The sequence below is a fragment of the Sabethes cyaneus genome, chromosome 2 (genome assembly GCF_943734655.1).
Source record: "Sabethes cyaneus chromosome 2, idSabCyanKW18_F2, whole genome shotgun sequence".
NCBI classification, from domain to species: domain Eukaryota; kingdom Metazoa; phylum Arthropoda; class Insecta; order Diptera; family Culicidae; genus Sabethes; species Sabethes cyaneus.
This window is the reverse complement of record NC_071354.1, coordinates 198,118,761-198,124,835: the sequence shown is the minus strand read 5'-3', so window position 1 is coordinate 198,124,835 and position 6,075 is coordinate 198,118,761.

Genomic DNA, 6,075 nt, shown 5'->3' with positions numbered 1-6,075 from the left:
TTGGTTATCAATATAAAATAGCGCTGAACTTGGTACCCTTCCATCGGAGTAGTAAGAAACCCTACGCACAACAGCACTTGCGTGGTCCACGTGCTTTTTAATATCAGTGTTGTTTCTCGCTCTCTCACGCGCGCGTGTTTAATACACGAATACGTGCCCGGTTGCGTTGGTGTGCGCGGGCATAAATCAGTACGCGTGATGTTCTGCTGTTTGTCCGTTCCGTTCTGACGTGAGTATGGATGGATCCACCGATATTGGGGAATTCGTACGATAGAGGCGCGAAAAATATCTAAATATCGTCATTCTGGGTCGAAAGTTCGGGAATCCGATGAACTTTCGAACAAAATATGCACATAAAAAGATATTTAAATTAATTTTAAGCAGTCTTTCGAACAACCCTTCCATTTGATTTAGCTGTAGGTGTCCAAATTATGGACCGTTGCAAAAAATAGGTGAAATTAGAGTTCGCAATCAACCGTCAATTTTTTCTAGGGGTGAGCAAATGCTTTATTAGATCTCCTCTCTATAAACCCTTGACACCACTTACAAGTTGAATGAAAGATATGTCAAAACTTTTAACACGATTAAATTCTACTTCTGACGTTTCTGGAAGCACTCGTCCCGGTAGATTTGCACATTGCGACGCGATGTACAGGCTTGCCACACCCACAGGTTGTTTTCCAAACCAAGAACTTCGGCTAGGTGGTTCTTCTTCTGCTTCTTCCTTATCTCATAACTCCTGTCCGGAATCTGTTTTGTGTCCGTCTCGATGCAAATCTCGTCGTCCATCCCCTTGGTTTGGTCAGATACTTTCGTTACAACTTTTTGGTACGGATTTTGGCCACCATGTCTTGTTTGTAGTTCCGGTTTGATGCTTCCTGGACCTTGAAGACGTAAAATATTTTTTTTATCGGTAACACCAGTTTTGTCAACCCAGGCTTCGAGAATCACCCATAACGCCCTTTCTGGAGGTCATTTCAGCGATTTGATTCGACAAAGTCGGACGAAACACTTGATCTTCTTGGCATTATGGTTCGGGTCATTACTCTGCTCAAATACGAACCTCTCTACAAGGCCCGCCTACATCAGCGAAACCTCCAGTTTTTTTCCGTAGGATATTGATGTAGGAATCTGCTGTCAGTCATTTTTATTGTCATTTTCACGAGGCATCCCACTCCTTGCCACGAAAAACACCTTCAAACCATTACATTTCCTCCACTATGGTTCGCCGTGCCTTGGATGTGGCGCCATTTAAGGGGGCATAGTACTTTTTCAACTTAAAAAAATCGAGTTTTTTTTTATTGATTATTTCGATAGATTAACATTTTGACCATATGTGTTTCAAGTCATTTCAATGAATTCCAAAAATTGACAAAATTACAGCTATTTGTACCGCGCATGTCTGGAGCGATTACACGGCGAATAAAAAGTTCAACGTCGTTTTTCTCGAAACCAGGTTTTAAAGTCGGTACCATAAATATCTCAAGAACGGCTCCAGCAATTCTCATGATTCTTTTTTTTGTTTTAAAGTCAACAAAATTATCTAGTGTTTGACCCATCCTTTTTGTGATATTACTATTTTTGTAGTTTTTAGAAATGTTTAAAGTCAATTTTTTCGACTAAAAACGTTACTTTTATGTTTGAATGTCCGCCATTTTGTTATGCGTTCGAATTTTAAAAAAAGGATGGGTCAAACACGAGATAATTTAATATACTTTCATGTCGTTTTGGAATTTTTCAATTCGGATAAGACTCCCAGCGCCAATCCATGGTACCGCAAATCAGGGGATCCATGGTACCGCAGGAGCCGTAGGGGAGAGGGGAAGAGGTTTACATATGCAAACAAAATTGTAAATATTAGTATAAAGTGCAATGTTTGGAATGCAAAAGACCCGAATCGATTCGCTTTTCGCGTTATCGAGAATAAAACATTTGAAATTAGGCAAAAAATGTGGTGTAAAAAGTACTATGCCCCCTTAAGCTCCTCAGCCGATCTGTGCCACACACGATCAGATGAGGTCAAATTTTGATTCTTCCGTCCAGGGAACCGTTTCCGAAAACTTTAGCAACAAACAACAAACCGGGACCTGATCTTTAATGCTTTACCGCGCGAAAGCACGGGAAAACATCCCTACGCATAGGCTTATCAGCATGCTTATCAATCAACTTTAGCTGTTTGGCTTTGTTTGCATTGCTTATAAATAGGTGCTTTGCTATTCAACGCCTGTTCTACGAGACGGCGACGAACATTTCAACCAGAAATTTATATCTGAAAGGTTTATCGGATCTCGCCGACAGTTACCTTCGGGTTCTCCCTGATTTCGCGCATGTTCTTGGTGTCCGTTGGCGTTTTGCATCCGTTTTGCGCTTTCTACCTCTGCCAGAGCGATCCACCACTGATCCGAACGATTTTAGTTTCAGAAGGATTTTCTCAACCGTTGCCTTGCTAATACTGTACTTCCTAGCGATAGCTCTCTTTTTCCACCCCCAGTGCTGAATACTTTATGTCAAGAAACATGTGTGCCAAGTTTGATGAAGAACCGTCCAAGCGATTCGGAGTTATGGCCTCCTTCCCTTGTTGGGGACCCCCTTTTGTCAACCTCCCAGTGCAGATTCCCTTATATCAAGGAACATGTGTACCAAGTTTGGTGTAGAACGGTTAAGGTGTTCTGGAGTTATGGCGGAACATACCAACATACAAACTCACGCTCACTTTTATATATATAGATATTAAAGTTCAACAGCGAAATCATTTTTTTTTATGCTAGGCTATATTGCCATATTCTAGTATTTTGTTTTAACTCGCAAACAAAAATTCATTAAATACAAAGTGTTTTACAGAAAGAAAGTCACACTTTTTACTGTCACAGGAAGCAACTAAAGTAATTTTGATAGAATTTGAGATTGACTAGCAAAATATATTTTATTTATATTGCCAGTTTTCGAAAAATTTCAAAATTTTGATGCCGCGTTAATTTTATCCACGACGCTCATATCCATATGCACGACAAAATTTGATGTGCATATGCTACAAACCAACGGAGACTGCTGAAAATTTAATAAATATTCTATGGGATATTTTATTATGGTCGCTATAGACCCAATCGTCAAGATGATCTGACAGTAAAACTTTAACTTTAACTCACGGGTGTATTTTCAAGTAAACAAAGCTGGCAAACTGATTTAGCTTTTTTACCAGAGCAAGCTGTATGCTTTAAGGCTTTATAGCCAAAAGTTGTACTAAATTATGGTGGTGGTTGCCAAGCAACGAAAAGCATAATAGGTTTTACTGCATAATTTTTTGATATACTTTTCAAGTGACCTGGTGTACGTTATTAGTCGCACCTGGTACATCATGAAAACACATTTGACATCATTCTAACACCCCCAAAACTTCAGGTTATTGCAAAAAAACGTTTTTTGGCTAGGTGTCCACATACTATCAAGAATACCATAATAATTTTCCATGCAATTTTAAGCTCTTTTAAGCTCTACATTTTTGGAAAGCTTATAGGACAAGCTTACTAGATATATACACATTAACGATGGTTCTACAAAAGTTAGACGAAATTTTTCCCATTCAATATGAAATTTAATAAAAAAATGAAATTTTTCTCACTTTAGGGGCCCTTAAAGTGACCTTTAAAATGACCCACATTCCTTAGCTCAACACCACTTGTTTTATATTTGATCCAAAGGCGTAGAATTTTTCGCTTTTCATATGTCACCCGCCTAATCTTACAGCTGAGCATCTTTCACACGATTTCTATCTAGATACCTAGTTGTAAGATTGAGCGGGCGATATTAGAAAGTATATACAGTATCCTGAAAATCCATCTTTTGATCCGAGGGTACTAGAGGCGAGTCTCATATACCATTCGACTCAGCTCGACAATCTGACAACGGTTCTAGGTCCATACGTCTGTAAACCCAAAAGCACATAACATGACACGTAACATGGATAATTCAACGTTTTTGTAGTAAAATATATCCAACAATTTTGTCGGCAACCGGAAAATGATTCTAGTTGACCGTTAAAAGTTAAACTCTGTGGTAAAAAATGAGACATTGTCGAAATTCATAAATTAATTAAAGCTTTCGATGACCAATTGCATATTTTCTTCCAGCACCTTGCTCATTTCATTCTCCAAAAGTGTGGGTTTTTTTTGTAAATATTGACACAATTTTCTTTTTACCATATTATTCGAAGCGCCACCGGGACCCTCGGCGTCCTCCAGCAGCCGTTTATCTGCTACGAAGCGCAACTTGGACTTACAAAGTCCTTTAACAGCCGGTTCTTGCACCACCGGTACTTTCGTCGTTTTGAGCAATATTTGTTACAGCTGGGGCGCTGCCGCGATCCAAAACGTTCTCGAGTGATCGCTGGTGAAGTACAGGGCGCCGCTGGAACCCACAATGTACTCCAGCAGTCATTCGTATTTGTATTTGTATTTTGGTCGATTCATCTGACAATTTTGATATTATCTACGTGAATATAAACTTAAATCTAGAACAAAACTATTGCAGCATCCTAGACCTTGTCAGTCTTCTACTAAAGGTGCGTGAAGAAACGTCTCCAAAGTCAAATAATTCTTCGACCAGCATGAAGGTGCGGATACATGACGTCAGTGGTTCATAAAACCCGTACATAGTCCGATGGAATCTGGTTGTCAGTAAATCTGATGAGCGAAGCTATCTACGTGAAGCACGAAAATCAATACGGGACAGCAGAGCCGGGGCATCTATTTCATTGTTAGCAGCTTGGCCACAAAAGTTGCTTGTTGAATCCTTCGACGATTCTCTAATGTCTCCAAATCCAAAAGCTGGCATCGGTCTACGTAGTGGGGAAGATTGTGAGGTAGACGCCAGGGTAGATGTCTTAGGGCGATTCGAACAAATCTGGCTTTAGTTTTCAAAAGGTCGCATAATGCATGTAAAAGGGTTGATTATGCGACCTTTTGAAAACTAAAGCCAGAAATCTTCGTTGGACACGTTCTATTCTGGCTTTCCAACACAGGCTATGAGGATTCCAGATGACACAGGCATTCTCAAGTATTGGCCGTACCAACGCGCAGTACAATGCCTTCAATGGGGGCAATGGGGATCTGTGAAGTCTCGGGAAATTTTAGTGATGAACCCAAGTTGTTGCGCAGCTCTAGAGATAACAGCAGTATAATGTTGATTGAACATGAGCTTATTATCCAGCAGAACTCCAAGATCGCTGATCTGATCGACGCGTCCGAGAATAGCTCCGTTTATCCGGTAATCAAATGAGATGGGCATATTACATCGGTGGAATGTTATAACCACATACTTGGCAATGCTTATTGTGAGCTAGTTTCTATTACACCGATCAGCAAAGGTGTCCAACAGCGCTGGCAATCGGTAGCAATCAGCGATAGATTTCACAACGAGGTAGATCTTTAGATCGTCGACATATACCAGTGTGCATCCGGAACCAAACAGAATGGCTATGTCGTTAAAGTACAAGGTGAACAGCAAAGGCCCTAGGTTACTGTCTTGCGGAACACCAGAAATATTACTGAATGCACGTGAAACTGTGGAATCCAGTTTGACCCGTAAAGTACGGTCTGTTAGATATGAGCTCAACCATGAAGTCAATCTATCAGATATACCGAGTTTAGAGAGCTCATTGTCATTGTCGAAGAAGGGGCGCCACGGGTTTTCTTAATTTCCTACAGTGGTCGTTGTCGAATTAGGGGAACCGCTGGGACTCTCTCGTTGTCATCCGTCCAGTGATCGTTCATATGCTACGATGCGCTGCCGGGACTCTCAAAGTACTTTTGCGGTCAGTCGACGCTTTTGGGAGCACCAAAGAGACACTCGTCGTTCTTGACCAGACGTCGTTGAACTAGGGGTCGCCTCTGAGACCCTCGGCCTCCTCCAGCGAACGTCATTGAAGCAGGTCGTTCCGCCGAGACTCTCAACATCCTCCAGCAACTGTTCTTATGCTACGAAGCACTACTGGGACTCTCAAAGTCTCTTACTGTCGGTCGTTACAGTTGGGATAGGGACCAACACCGGTACTCTCGCGGGTCGTTGATAAAGAAGGGA